Raw genomic sequence first — 14,879 nt, forward strand, 5'->3', positions numbered from 1 at the left:
TATAATGGTTTGATTGAAGTGTAAGGGTGAAATAGAGAACAGTATATGACAGATGTTGATGTATCATTCACATCTAGGGCATACGCTTATGCTAGAAGATAGCATATACTGGGGTGCTTGTGTCAGCTTCTAATGAGTACGTTTGTATTGGTTAAAATTATGAGGCGCTGTTTCAAACAAGAGCAAGCCTGGGCAATGTAAGCAAGATTCTGTCTGTACAAAAAAAGAAAAAATTAGCGTAGTGTGGTGGCGCACACCTGTAGTCTCAGCTGCTCGGGAAGCTGAGGTGAGGGGATCTCTTGAGCCCAGGAGTTCAAGGCTGTAGTGAGCTATGATTGCACCACTGCACTCCAGCCTGGTCTACAGAGTGAGGCCCCCACTTCAACGAAAGAGCAGAGATGCAGACGGAGGTTGGGGGGAAAAACACCTAGGCTGGAATAACCTGTTTCTTGCGAATTAAAGAGAGAAACAACCTAGACTGAACTAGAGATAGCATGGCAAGACAAATAACAGACTGTCTCATCCATATATAAATATTAGCATAAGCCCTCCACGGATCCATATTTTTAAATTGTATTGTAGAATATCTTTTGTGTCACACACTCGAAGGGACAATACTGGCTTCCTAGCAATTACCATTGGTAATAATAAAATATTTAACAAGGTTGAATATTTTGGGTTCAATATCAGTATCTCACTTGTTTATATATGCTCAGTGTTCTGATATTACAATTGTATGTTAATGGTGTGTGGTGTGAGGAAACGATCGGTAATGTTTAGACAGTTTTCCCTTACTCTATTTAAGCTTTCCTTGCTACTTTCTCCTACATTAACTGGCGTTTCCCCGCAATTTCTTGTAAAAACTTTTAAGTATTATAAAGTAATGCCAGTTTATAGTGGGCTTAATCTGCCCATTCATTTGAAAGACTCTTGTACCAGGTTAATCTTCGTTATACAGATGTGTCCCACCTATGTGTTGTGTGAAGTCTTTTAGATCCAGGCCCCCAAGCCCTAAATGCCAGCGGTGTCCCCAGTCTCTTTGATAACTAAAATGTTCCTTGGGGCAGTTCCAGCTCCTTGGAGAACCACTCCAAACAACAATGTTACCTAGTAAATTATTATAGGAATTATAAAAGGAAATTTAACTGACAGTTTTTGCTGAGTTTCTTTTTTCTTCTTTCTTTCAGAAGTGTCTGACGTACAAAAGCATGCTTTTGGTTAGTGGCGCTTTCATTGATTATTCTAGAATCTCAGGTGGGAGGCCAGGTTAGTACCTGTGTCCCTCTGTCTGAAAGATTGGCTGTGTTTAATGGAAATGTTGACAACTAAACACTTGAATCAAGTAGCAGATTGAGGTTAGAATGGAGTTGGGAAGCAACAGCAATAATGTGTAGAAATAAGTCTTAGCTAAGTGTAATGTAAACTAGTGTAATCACCTTTTAAATAGCTTCGTCTGCTTACTAATATCTGTGTTAGGGAATTTGGAAAATGTAGATGTATTCAAAGGTAAAAATTAAAATTACTTGTACTCACATATGCCAGTAGTCCTCATGGTGTGATTTGTTAGGAATTGTCTTTTCATTTCAAACTCTGCTAGTCTTGCTGCATGGGGGAAAATGCAAGTAGAGTTAAGAAAGTTCAGCTCAGACCATTTATATGTTACCTAAGTATAAAATTTATATATGTTACAGTGTTCCCTACATTGTAACATTATGCATTTAACTCTTGCTTTAAATAAAGTTTATTTGGCTTTTTTTTGGTTGAATAGATAAGTTGTTTCTTGATGTAAGATGTTTATTATTAGTTGCGTGTTACGTTTGAAAGGTGCTATGGAAACAGACATGTAGGTAATGACTGTTGTCAAAACAGAAGGTTATACTTTAAATTATCTAGAGTCAGAGACACTGAACACCTTTGAGATGGAAATTTATCCAAATTGAGAGTAATGAATTTATATTAATTTGAGCAAGTAGTATGTTGTTCCAGGGTAAAAGAGGTCATTACTGGTTTTTAAAATCAGAACTTTAAAAAATATTCACCTGTATATAAAAAATGTTGATTGAAAATGTTCCATTTTTCTAGGCATAGGGGATAGATTGTCGAATGGATAAAAGTTCATGCCTTTATGAAGTTTTACATTTGAGAGATACAAATGTTAACTAGAAAATGAATACTATGCACATATCTCTGATTTGTAATTAAGGTGTTTTATTGATTTTTAAGATACATATGTGAGATAGAATGACATCTTAAAATTAGCACGTTGTTGGCAACTTCTTAGTAGGACATTAAATAGGAGTGTGTCTTGAAATTGATGGCATGTTAGAGTCAATGAAATAGAGAATATGTAAAAATTATTACATAATTTTACTACATGAATAGGGAATATGAAACGATGATTAATGTTTAACACCAAAAACTTTATTCAAAGGGTGACTTGCAATATGAAGATACACAACATTTCTAGACCCTTCCATTTAAACTAGAATTCTTTACTAAGAAGATTCCTGTAGAGATTTTCTCTTCATGTAAAACAAATGGAGAATCAATGTTTGTAAATATAAGAACCTTTTTTTTTTTTTGAAAATGTTTAAAAGGAAACAAACTGCTTGATGAATGTTCACGAAGAGCAATGGTGTGGTTAGTGTGTTTGAGGTAAAGTTAATCAGATAATATAACCAGGCAGTTGTATGAATATGGTTTTTTTGTGTTTTTTGTTTGTTTCCATTCTGGAAGACCCACTTATACATGAAAGTTTTCTCAAATGGGACATCCTTAAATTGGATCTCAGTGAATCATCGTTGTTATTGTTGTTTAAGAAATATATTTGAAAACGTACTTACTCTGTGTGAAGTGCACAGTTTTTATGGGAAGCTAGTTCCATGGTATACCTTAGCTAGGAAACCTGTGTAAGGACTTTTTCTGTCTAATGTTGAGTGCAGGTTTCACAGCAAACTCAATCACGTGAAGACCCTTTGCGTACCTTCTTCCCCAGGTGGACCTGGGCTTTATGTCCTAAAATGTGGTCCCCACACCATCAGCACATCAGCAGCATCCTGGAGCTTGTTTGAAATGTGGACTCTGAGCTCAGCTCCAGACCAACTGGCCCAGAATTTGCATTTTAAAAGATCCCTTCCTGGGCAATGCACATGAACATGTAAAAATCATGGGACCAGATCTGTGTCTGTCAAACTTGAGTGTGTATTAAAAGGATTGCTAGCTGCCGCCTCCAGAGTCTCTGATTCAGTAGGTCTGGGCTGGGCCCATAGAATTTACATTGTTAACAAATTATCCGGTGATGATGATTCTGCTAGTCCAAGGACCATACTTTGAGAACCATTAGAGTAGAGCTCCTTCTCTTTTCACCTTTTTCTGTTCTCTCTTCTAATTCCTCACCCCAGCTTTTAAAAATAGATTATTATAATCATATACTTTGGCTCATTTGGAGGAAAGAAAAGCACCTTGTCTTATAATTTACGGTGATAGCCACACTAAAGTTGCTTGACACCAATGTCAGAGAAAATTTAGACTCTGGTTTATAGGTAGTTCTTTTCACTTCTTTTGCAAGGTGCTCTTAACATTTAGAAATTCTTTTGTGTAGACAAAATGTTCATATGGTTCAAAATTAAAATGATACAAGGCATATTTTAAGAAATCTAAATTCCAGTTGTCTTAATTCTCTCCATAAATAACCTTTCATTTGTTTCTTATAGATGTTTTTTTTTTGTATAGATACAGATACAAGCAAATACTAATATACTGTATATACTCTTTTTATATAAAATATACAGACTGTGAACATTCTGCTCCTTCCTTTTTTTTTAAAGTTAATATTATCTTGACATATCTTCAAATAGTATATAGGAAACATTTTTTTACACTGTTTTTCTTTTTTTATTTTTTTTGAGACAGAGTCTCGCTCTGTCGCCCAGGTTGGAGTGCAGTGGCACCATCTCAGCTCACTGTAACCTCCAACTCTCAGGTTCAAGCGATTCTCCTGCCTCAGCCTCCCACTGGGAGTGGGACTACAGGTGCACGCGCCACCAGGCCTGGCTAATTTTTGTATTTTTAGTAGAGATGGCGTTTCTCCATGTTAGCCAGGCTGGTCTCGAACTCCTGATCTCAGGTTAGCCACCTACGTCGGCCTCCCAAAGTGCTGGGATTACAGGCAAGAGCCACTGCACCTGGCCCAGAAAACGTTTTTCTAAACAACTGTAAAATATGCGTTGTTGGGCTGTTTAGTCTCCAGTGATCAATATTTGAGTTGTTTCCAGTCCGAGACTCACAGGTCACACTGTGCTGAATAACCTTGTGCACATATTTTGCATATTTGCAGGCATTATCTGTTGGATACATTCCTAGAAGTGGGATTGCTGGTTAGTGGGCAATGCATTTGTAATTGGTATAAATACTTTCTTCTTCCAGAGCTGCACTATTTTGAGCTCGCATAAGTAATGTATGAGACTCCTTATTTCTCCATAACCTCTCCAATGGTTAACCTTTGGATTTGTGTCAGTCTCGTAGATGAAAAATGATAACTCCATGTAGTTTTAATATGCATTGCTGTCATTATGAATCGGGCTGAGCACCTTTGCATGTGCTTAAAGGCTATTCGTATTCCTTTTTCTGTGAGCTATCTGTTCATGCTCTTTGCACATTTTCTTTTGGATTGCTTTTTCTTACCAATTTCTATGAATGCATAAATTAGAGAGATTAGCCCTTTGTGAGGTTGCAGTTTTGCTCAACTTGTCACTTGTTTTTAAAAATGACTTTCATGTTTTTTGATATAAAGAAGGCTTAAATATGGCTTTCTTTACATTTTATGTACTTAACATTAATCTCTTACGGTGTCTGGATTTTACGTCAGAGGCCTCCACGACTTCTGGAATTCGCCCATGTTTTCTTTTAGTGCTTTTATGGTTTCATTTTAACACTTAAATCTCTGATCCATTTAGGATTTATTGTGGTGTTCAGAGTGATATATAATTTAACTTTTCCTTTTTCCATGTGGCCACCAGTTATCTTTACCTATTTGTTTCAGTGTTCATCTCTGAATCCAGTTTATGGTGGTGTGAGTTTTTGGATGTATTGGGGTACATCTCTGCACTTCCTATTCTATGACATTAGTCTTTCTATTCATATACCAGTACTACATTGGTTTTATAAAATGTTTTAATATCTTTTAAAACTAGTTTCCCCTTTTTTCTTTTTTTTTTTTTTTTTTTTTTTTTGGCAATTCTTGCTTATTTATTTTTCCATGTAACTTTAGAATCGTTTTGTCTAGTTCCAGAAAGCACCTTTTAAAGAATAAAGATCATGCTAAGTTTATGAACTTAAAATCTATTGGACTTCTCTGAGCCTCAGTTTCCTAACCTGTAAAAGGAGCAATAATGTCTGTAAGAATGCTAGAGGGATTAAAAGAGAAAACGTGTGAAACTCTATTAGTGCCCTTGGTCCACTCCCACCATTGTTGCCAACATGGGCTGAGGTTGCCATTCCCTCGTTTTTTTCCCACTCTTACCCTTCTCACTTTCAAAAAAGAAAAAAAGAAAGGACCCATAGAGAAAAACAGTTACAAGACATTAGAATCGAAGTTAAAACTAAGCTCTTGTTCAATTTCAGCAGGACAATTAATGTACCTGAAAACAGAGAACAAACTCAGCCTGGTATTCAAGGCCCCTTCCTGCTTCTTGCCTTGCTGCCTTAGTCTCTCTTGGATGCACCCTAACAATGGTGCTGGTTCTGTTTCCCAGAGGCCCTGTGTTTCCTGGAACCACATTCCTCCGACCCAGAATATAGTGCTACCTAATTCTGCCAGTTCAGATCTGTTACTGTCCCCCACCCAGTCAAAAACAGTATCTGTCTCTGCATATAGCTTGTCCATCATACAGCTTGGGCCTTGATGTACTGTAAACTCTGTAAGGAGAGAGACTGTGTTCGTCCTGCACACCAAATAATGCCCTGCACACAGCAAAATACTGGCAAAGATTGGACATTCAGATGTTTGTTAAATGAGTGAATAATTGACTTTGATCTTTCTTTTGCTTTATATAATGTGTCTAGGTAGCTCTTATTTCACCCAGGATACTGTAAGCCCCTGGAGTACAAAGCTCATGCCCACCCCTCTCCCCTTTTTTTTAGAGATGGAGTCTCTCTCATGCAGGCTGGAGTACATGACACGGGCAGTGACACAATTATACTTACTGCAGCCTTGAACTCCTTGGCTCAAGCAATCATCCTACCTCAGCCTCCCGAGCAACTGGGACTACAGGGGCACCACCACTCCTGGCAAAATTTTTTTTTTTTTTTTTTTTTTTTAAGAGAGACGGTCTTACTGTGTTGCCCCAGGCTAGTCTCAAACTTCAGGGCTCAAGCAATCTGCCCACCTTGGCCTCATCAAGCCTGGGGATTACTGGTGTATGCCACTGTGCCCAGCCAATTAGTACTAATTATTGTCATCATAAATAATGCTGGTGGTGGAGATGGTGAGAGGCAGATTTATTATTATATAATAACATTATAATAAAAATAGTATTTATTGAACATACATTTCAGGAACTGCTTTAGAGTCCCTGATGTGGATTATTTCATGTAATCCTCAGCAGTCTTATGAATTGGGTACTATTGTTACACATATGGAAAACAGGCACACAGAGAAGTTACTTACCCCAGATCACACAGGTAGAAAGTGGTAGAACTGGGATTCTAATGCAGATGCTCTGAGCCTAGCACCCCAACTCTTAACCTGCTGCAGTTCTCCAGACTTGTTTGTTGAATACGATTCTTTGAATACAGTCATTTATAGATTCTTGAACAATTTAGGAAAAGTTTTAGTTATACTTTCAAATTTTTACTTTCCTTCCTTACCATTCTATTTTAATAACTTCTATTTTGTTATTTCCAGTTTATCTTAGACTTCACATTCTCCAGGAGATACCACCATGTCTGGCATATAGCAGGTGCTCAATAAAAGTAATTTTGCCTTTTTTTTTTTTTTCAGGTTCTCAATAAAGGTGCTAAGAAAGAGAATGTAAGACAGGAAAATAAATATTCTTACTGAGGTAAGTTTTTTAATAATTTTAACAAAGAAGCTGTAATTTATTTTTTTTTTTACTTCCTCTCACAGTCTGCTTTCTTGAGGTCTAACAGGGAGATTGTTTTAGGAATGTTTAAGTTCATGGAACCTACAATTCTTAAGGTAGATGCCAGGAATGTGGGCTGTTCAAATAAGTTCATTTGACATTTTCGACCTCTTCGAATCTAATCTTTAAATTCCTGTTTTCTCATGGTTTTAAAGCATGGTACTGAGAAGGAAATCTAGCAAGTAGAAACCCATAGCTATTTGGTGGTTATATATACTTTACAGCATTCAGTGAGTACTTTTTTCTTAAAATAGAGAGTTGAAAGAATTTTAAGCTGCTTTTGGTGAGATAGGAACACTTCTTTTTCTTAAATAAAATTCTGGGGTTTTTTATTATAATAATGAAAAAAAATTCTATCAGTGTGAAACAACATAATGATAAAAGTTAGCATCCAACTTCTGCCACCAAGAAATGATTGCTATTAATATTTTGGTGAACATACTTTTAGAAATCTATCTGTGGATATAGAAGAATTAATATACAAAATTTTAAATAAATTGGTTTACCTGTATATAGTAGCCTTTTTTAATGCAAAAATATGTTTTGTACATCTCTCTGCAGGAATTGGAAAAGATATGCATAATCATACATGATGATTTTACTGGCTGCCTAATGTTCCATCTTTTAGAGGCACCATACTTTATGCCTTTGATGACCTTTTAGATCGTTTCTAGTTTTCCCTTGTTGTAGATAAAGATGTATTGATCAACCCTCTGCTTATATCATTGTATACTTGTTCATTTCTCTTCTTAAATGTGTAACTGCTGGGTCAGAGATTATACACATATAAAATGTTAAGACATGGCTAACCTGTCCTCCAAAGAGACTACCAGTTTCTAACCCCACTCAGAATCCACTAGAGTCCTGCTTTCCATATGCTTGCCCACACAGAGTTTTGTTAATGTTTATGTGTGTGTAACTTTTTTCCAAATTTGTTTATTTTACATAGACAAATAAAATTGTATGTATGTATTGTGTACAACATGTTTTGAAGTATGTGTACGTTGTGGAATGTTTCAATCTAGCTAATTAAATTATGCATTACCTCACATAGTTACCGTTTTTGTGGTGAGAACGTCTTTGTATTTACTCCATTTTTGGAAGAATACAATATATCGTAATTAATAGTAGTCACTGTGCTGTACAATAGATCACTTTAAATTATTCCTTCTAACTGGAATTTTGTATTCTTTGACTAACATCTCCACACCACCACACGCCCCCGACCTTCTAACGCCTCTGGTAACCATCATTCTACTCTCTTCTTCTATGAGATCAACTTTCTCCGATTCCTTATATGAGTAAGAACATGTGGTATTTGTTTTTCTGTATCAGGCTTATTTCACTTAAGGTAATGTTCTCCAGGTTCATCCATGTTGCCACAAATGACAGGATTTCCTTTTTTATAGTTGAATAGTACTCCATTGTGTATATATGCCACATTTTCTTTATCCATTCATCTGTTGATGGACACCTAGGTTGCTTCCGTATCTTGGCTGTTGTGAATAGTGCTGCAGTAAACATGAAAGTGCAGATTATCTCTTTGACATACTGATTTCATTTCCTTTGCATAAATACCCAGTAGTGGGATTGCTGTATCATATGGTAGTTCCATTTTTAATTTATTTGAGAAACCCACACACTGTTTTCCATAATGGCAATAATTTACATTCCTCCCAACAGTGTTCAAGGGTTTCTTTGTCTCTACATTTTTGCCAGCATTTGTTACCTTTTATCTTTTTGATAGTAGCCATTCCGACAGGAGTCGGATATGCAGAAACAGGGTCTCACTTTGTTAACCCGCCTGGTCTCGAACTTCTGGTTTTCAAACTATCCTCCTGCCTTGGCTTCCCAAAGTGCTGGGATTTGAGCCATTGCACCCAGCCACAATCTTGAATAAAATAAAAATGTTGGAGGTATCACACTACCTGATTTCAAATTTTACTATGAAGTTATAGTAACCTTTTATCTTAGCCAGTAACCTTTTATCTTAGTAGCCAGTCCGACAGGAGGCGATATCTCATTGTGGCTTTAACTTGGATTTACTAGTGCTGTTTAACACTTTTTCATGTATTTGCTGGCTATTCGTATGCTGCTTTTTGCTTTTTTTTTTTTTTTTTTTTTTTGAGATGGAGTTTCACTCTTCTCACGCAGGCTGGAATGCAGTGCTGCGATCTTGGCTCACTGCAACCTCCGCTTCCCGGATTCAAACAATTCTCCTGTCTCAGCCTTGCAAGTAGCTGGGATTACAGGCATCTGCCACCATGCCCGACTGACTTTTGTGTTTTCAGTAGAGACGGGGTTTCACCATGTAGACCAGGCTCATCTTGAACTCCTGACCTCAGATGATCCACCCTCCTTAGCCTCCCAAAGTGCTGGGATTCAGGCATGAGCCACCAAACCTGGCCATTTTATGCTTCTTTTGAGAAATGTCTATCCAGGCTAGAGTGCAGTGGTGCAATCACGGCTCACTACAACCTTGACCTTCCAGGCTCAAGTGATCCTCCCACCTCAGCCTCCCAAGTAGCTGGGACCACAGGCACATGCCACCACACTCTGCCAAATTTTTTGTGTTTTTTGTAGAGACAGTGTCTCGCCATGTTGCCCAGGCTGGTCTCAAGACTCCTGAACTCAAGCAGTCCACCCGCCTTGGCTTCCCAAAGTGCTGGGATTATAGGTGTGAGCCACCACCCTTGTCCATTTTTTAATCGGATTTTTTTCTTGCTGTTGAGTTAAATTTCTCACATATTTTGGATGTTAACCCCTTACCAGATGTATAGTTTGCAGATATTTTCTCCCATTCTTTAGGAAGTTTCTTCACTGTTGATTGCTTTCTTTGCTGTGCAGAAGTTTATTAATTTGGTATAATCCCATTTGTCGATTTGTGCTTTTGTTGCCTGTGTTTTGGGGTTCATATCTAAAAATCATTGTCCAGACCAATGTCATGGAACTTTTCCTCTATGTTCTCTCCTAGGAGCTTTATGATTTCGCATCTTACATTTAAGTCTTTAATACATTTTGAGTTGGTTTTTGTATATGATGTGAAATAAGGATCTAATTTCATTCTCCTGCATGTGGGTATCCAGTTTTGCCAACACCATTTAGAAGAGACTGTCCTTTCCCCATTGTTTATTCTTGGCACCTTTATCAAAAATCAGTTGACTGTAAGTGCATAAATTTATTTCTGGGTTCTTTATTCTGTTCCATTTGTCTATGTCTGTATTTTAAGCTAGTACCATGCTGTTTGGTTACTGTAACTTCATAGTACAATTTGAAATCAGGTAGTGTGATACCTCCTACTTTTTTATTTTATTCAGGATTGTGGCTGGGTGCAGTGGCTCAAATCCCAGCACTTTGGGAAGCCAAGGCAGGAGGATAGTTTGAAAACCAGAAGTTCGAGACCAGGCGGGGCAACAAAGTGAGACCCTGTTTCTGCAAAAAATGAAAATTAGCCAGGTGTGGTCATTTGTACCTGTAGTTCCAGTTACTTATGAAGCTAAGGTGGAAAGATTGCTTGAGCCAGGAGTTTGAGGTTGCAGTGAGCTACACGATTGTACCACTGTACTCCAGCCTGGGCAACAGAATGAGACTGTCTCAATAAAATAATAGTAATATATAAATAAAATAAAGTAAATAAAATAAGAAGATTGCTTTGGCTATTCATATCCTTTGGTAGTTCATACAAACTTCAGGATTTTTTTCTCTTTCTGTGAAGAACGTTATTGGTATTTTGATAAGGATTGCACTTAATCAGTAGTGCACTTTGGGTAGCATGGGCATTTTAAAAATATTCTTTTGATCCATGAGCATGGGATGTCTTTCCATTTACTTGTGTCTTCAGTTTCTTTTACTGATGTTTTAGTTTTCGGTGTAGAAATCTTTTACCTCCTTGGTTCAATTTATTCCTAAGTATTTTATTTTTTTGATAACTATTGTAAATAGGATTATTTTCTTGATTTTTTTTTTCAGATAGTTCATTGTTAGTATACAGAAGTATTACTGATTTTTGTATGTTGATTTTGTATCCTGCAAATTTACTAAATTCATTTATTAGTTCCAACAGTTTTTTTTTTGGTGGAGACTTTAGGGTTGTCTGTATGTAAGGTCATGTCATCTGCAAACAGGAACAGTTTTACTTCTTCCTTTCTTAATTGGATCCCTGAATCCTGAAGCCACTGAGGGTATCAGAAGCCCAACCCTGCTGTCGTTGGCTGGCAGTGATGTGGACTGGAAATGGAGTCTGTCTCATAGGGGATACAGGTTTCCACCTGGATCCAGGACAGGTCTGAAGGCACAGTCCCCGGGTACTGGCCTAGAGTCAGGGGCCATGGAGGTCTTCTGGGTACTGGGTTTTATTATGTTGGGCCTGGTGTTAGGATTCAAGGCACAGTCCTATGCTTACTTACCTCTCTTTCCCCCATCTGATGGTATCTCTCTCCACACTGTGCTGCCTATGGTTGGGGGTGTGGGTGATGTGGGTAATGTAAAGCTATCCTTTCTACCACCTTCAGTGTGTCTTTTTTAATTTTTGTGCTATAAGCAGGTACTATAATCTCTCACTTGTTTTTCTTAGCTCTTGAGAAGGTGTTTTCCGGGATGGATAGTTGTTCGAATTGATGTTTCTGCCCTGGGACGAATACTGGAGAGTCTTGTTCCACCATCTTGCACCGCCTTCTTTTGTATGTAACCTGTTAATCTTTTTAATCTTTGGCAATCCAATAGGAGACAAAAACAGTATTTTTTTTGAGATAACAAGGTTTCTAATTGGAATATACCTTTTAGGTTTTCAAAGACCTCCAATTTGATATTTTTACTAACGTGAAGAGTTTTCTTATTGAGAAAATACCTGTGGTTCTCATGCATAGATGAAACGCTCTTGGACTTTAAATGTGATGAGAGTGTTGAAGTATCTTGAATTCTTTGTTTTTCATCTGTTGCCTTCATTAACTCATTATAAATACTTTTAAACTATAGGTCAACTGACTGTTACTATTTCCAATACTGAAAGTTTTCCTCCATAGAGAACTCTCCCTTTGTTTTTTACTCACTTATAGTGCAGTTTCAAGAAGCTTTAAGGCTAGGCACGGTATCTAACACGTGTAATCTCAGCACTTTGGGAGGCCGAGGCAGGTGGACTGCTTGAGCTCAGGAGTTCAAGACTGGCCTGCTCAATAACATAGTGAAATCCCATCTCTGCAAAAAATGCAAAATTAGCTGGGCATGGTGGCTCACGCCTGTCATCCCAGCTGTTCAGGAGGCTGAGGCAGGAGGGTCACTTGAGGCTAGGACGTGGAGGTTGCAGTGAGCCAAGAACATGCCACTGCACTCCAGCCTGGGCGACAGAGCGAGACCCTGTCTTGAAAAAAATTAAAAAGATAAATAAAGAAGCTTTAAAGACTACTTTCTTAACATGCCTCAAACATGGATATCAATTGTAGAATAGCATGTAGAATATGACTTACAAACTTGGGTAATGATACTGAGTTATGTGGATTATGAATATGCATTCATATGTAAACCTATGTTTACTGATGTTGAATCTCTTCTGTCTAAATGATTTTAACAGTTTCTGATGTGAGTGTGATCTTTAATTTTATATTTGCCTTAGATTTTATTTTAATCAAGTAAGATTTACTTGAGGAAGGTTTCATATGAAACATATATCAACTTTGTCATTGACCTATGGTTGTTCTTTAACTTAATAAAAAGCCAATTAACCATCAGGAGCTATTTCAAACAAGAAAATCAGAGAGCCAGGGTAGGCAATATAGTGAGACCCTGTCTCTACAAAAAAAAAGTTTAAATTAAAATAAGAAAAAATTAACAGGGCATGGTGGCAAATACTTATAATCCCAGTTACTCAGGAGGGTGAGGTGAGATGATTATTCGAACCCAGAGTTGGAGACCATCCTGGACAATATAGCAAGATCTCATCTCTTAAAGGAAAAAAGCCAATTAAAAGTCACCTTTTTTTCTTCAGATAGAAAATACATCTTCTGGCCAGGAGTGGTGGCTCACCCCTGTAATCCCAGCACTTTGGGAGGCCAAGATGAGTGGATCACCTGAAGTCAGGAGTTCGAGACCAGCCTGGCCAACATGGTAGAACCCCGTCTCTACTAAAAATACAAAAAATTAGGCCAGCGTGGTGGCAGGCGTCTGTAATCCCAGCTACTTGGGAGGCTGAGGCAGGAGAATCACTTGAACCCGGGGAGCAGAGGTTGCAGTGAGCCAAGATCGCGCCACCGCACTCTAGCCTGGGCAATAAGAGCAAAAGTCCATCTTAAAAAAAAAAAAAAAAAGGAAAATATAGCATTTAATAATATAGATTGCCTTTAATGTCATTGCTTTTCTTTTCATTCCAAGTTAACATTGTTGACCATATACCACCAAATCAGGGACCAAGTAGTACAACTGGTATTTTAGTCACTGGTTTACATCTAGCACCTAATATAATACCTGGCATGCACACGGCAAATACCCACATTGTATTTGAAGGAATTAATGGTTGGTAAATACTGTCATTGTTAGAATTAGGATGGAAATGAGAAGTGCCTTAAATTTTAATTTGGATAAGAAAACTAGCATCTGTGATTTTTATATGTACTTAAATCTAAACATAGACAATTACAGTGATACTTGCTACCATAACATTTTGTGACATTTTGTTTGAAATGTTGAATTGGCCTGTATCCCATTTATTTTCCAACTCTGCTTTTTTGTTTGTGTGTCTTTGTTGTTGTCAAGGGAAAAGTAAGTATCTTAACTAGGTAGGATACTAGATCTTGTTAAATAATCAGATTTATGTTTCATAGTATAGACATGGGAAAGTTTTTCATAGTTATGTTATTTGAAGACAAGGCTGAAATGAATGTCCCAAAATAAATTTTTAATTATAATGGAGATACATTGAGCTATATTTTAATTGTGGCTCAGCATTTCATTAAAAATAGAAACAGAGAAGTTGATTGCTAGCCTTTGAGAAGAATGGATAATACATCTTTGTCCAGTATCCTGTCTTTTAAGTCTTTCTGACTCCTAACCAATTTTTCACAGCCAAACTAAACAGAGGAGATGGAATAATTAATAGATTGAAGCAGTGTTTTTGCCTCTCTTTTCATACACTTTGTTTCTGTTGGAATATGGGATTCCAGAGAGTTCATGAGCTAGTTTTAATCACTATTTGAGCAGCAGTTATTTTTCCGTGTATAACATCTTATATTGACTAAATAATCCTCTAGCAATTTTTATTTGCACTTTAATTTGCTTAGCATCCCCTTTCTTAATAAATAATCCAAAGTTAAATGTAGGCAGACTTGAAATAATTGAGTCTTCAATAGTAGGGACTAAATTAATGAAGTTTTTCTAGGCTTTAAAACTCTGATATCTTCTTGTGGCTAATGGTATAATCTTGTATTTGTTTTCTAAAATAACCAAATTTCTGGTTTCTTCAATCTTTTTTATGTGGCAGTGTAGGAATTTGCTTATATGGTAGTTATCATTTTACTGATGACTTTATTTAATTGCATGCTTTAAAGCCCTGATTCTAAAAATACTCCTGGAAAGTGAGGAATTACTACAGTAAACAGAAGTCTTAATGAAAATTAAGGCTTTATTATTTATTTCTCCTCTTAGCTGCATTTGTAATAATTTTTACATTGTACTTAAACAGAAAGTTTAAGACTTTTTCAGCATCTTTAATGACTTGGATTTTGTGCATTTGCAACAGTTTCTTCCTAT

General features: G+C 37.0%; 1 long non-coding RNA gene across 1 annotated transcript in view; it reads left to right on the forward strand.

Moving 5' to 3' along the window:
* The first annotated feature begins 1,185 nt into the window (after positions 1–1,185).
* The window catches only part of LOC108541255 (uncharacterized), a 36,465-nt gene continuing 22,771 nt past the window's right edge, over positions 1,186–14,879 (forward strand). Inside the window, exons 1-2 of the long non-coding RNA XR_001888917.1 lie at positions 1,186–1,266; positions 7,001–7,061. This is a non-coding gene — a long non-coding RNA (uncharacterized LOC108541255). The remainder of the gene's footprint in view (positions 1,267–7,000; positions 7,062–14,879) is intronic.

Source organism: Rhinopithecus bieti, unplaced genomic scaffold (assembly GCF_001698545.2).
Source record: "Rhinopithecus bieti isolate Rb0 unplaced genomic scaffold, ASM169854v2 scaffold_19459, whole genome shotgun sequence".
Classification (NCBI taxonomy): Eukaryota; Metazoa; Chordata; class Mammalia; order Primates; family Cercopithecidae; genus Rhinopithecus; species Rhinopithecus bieti.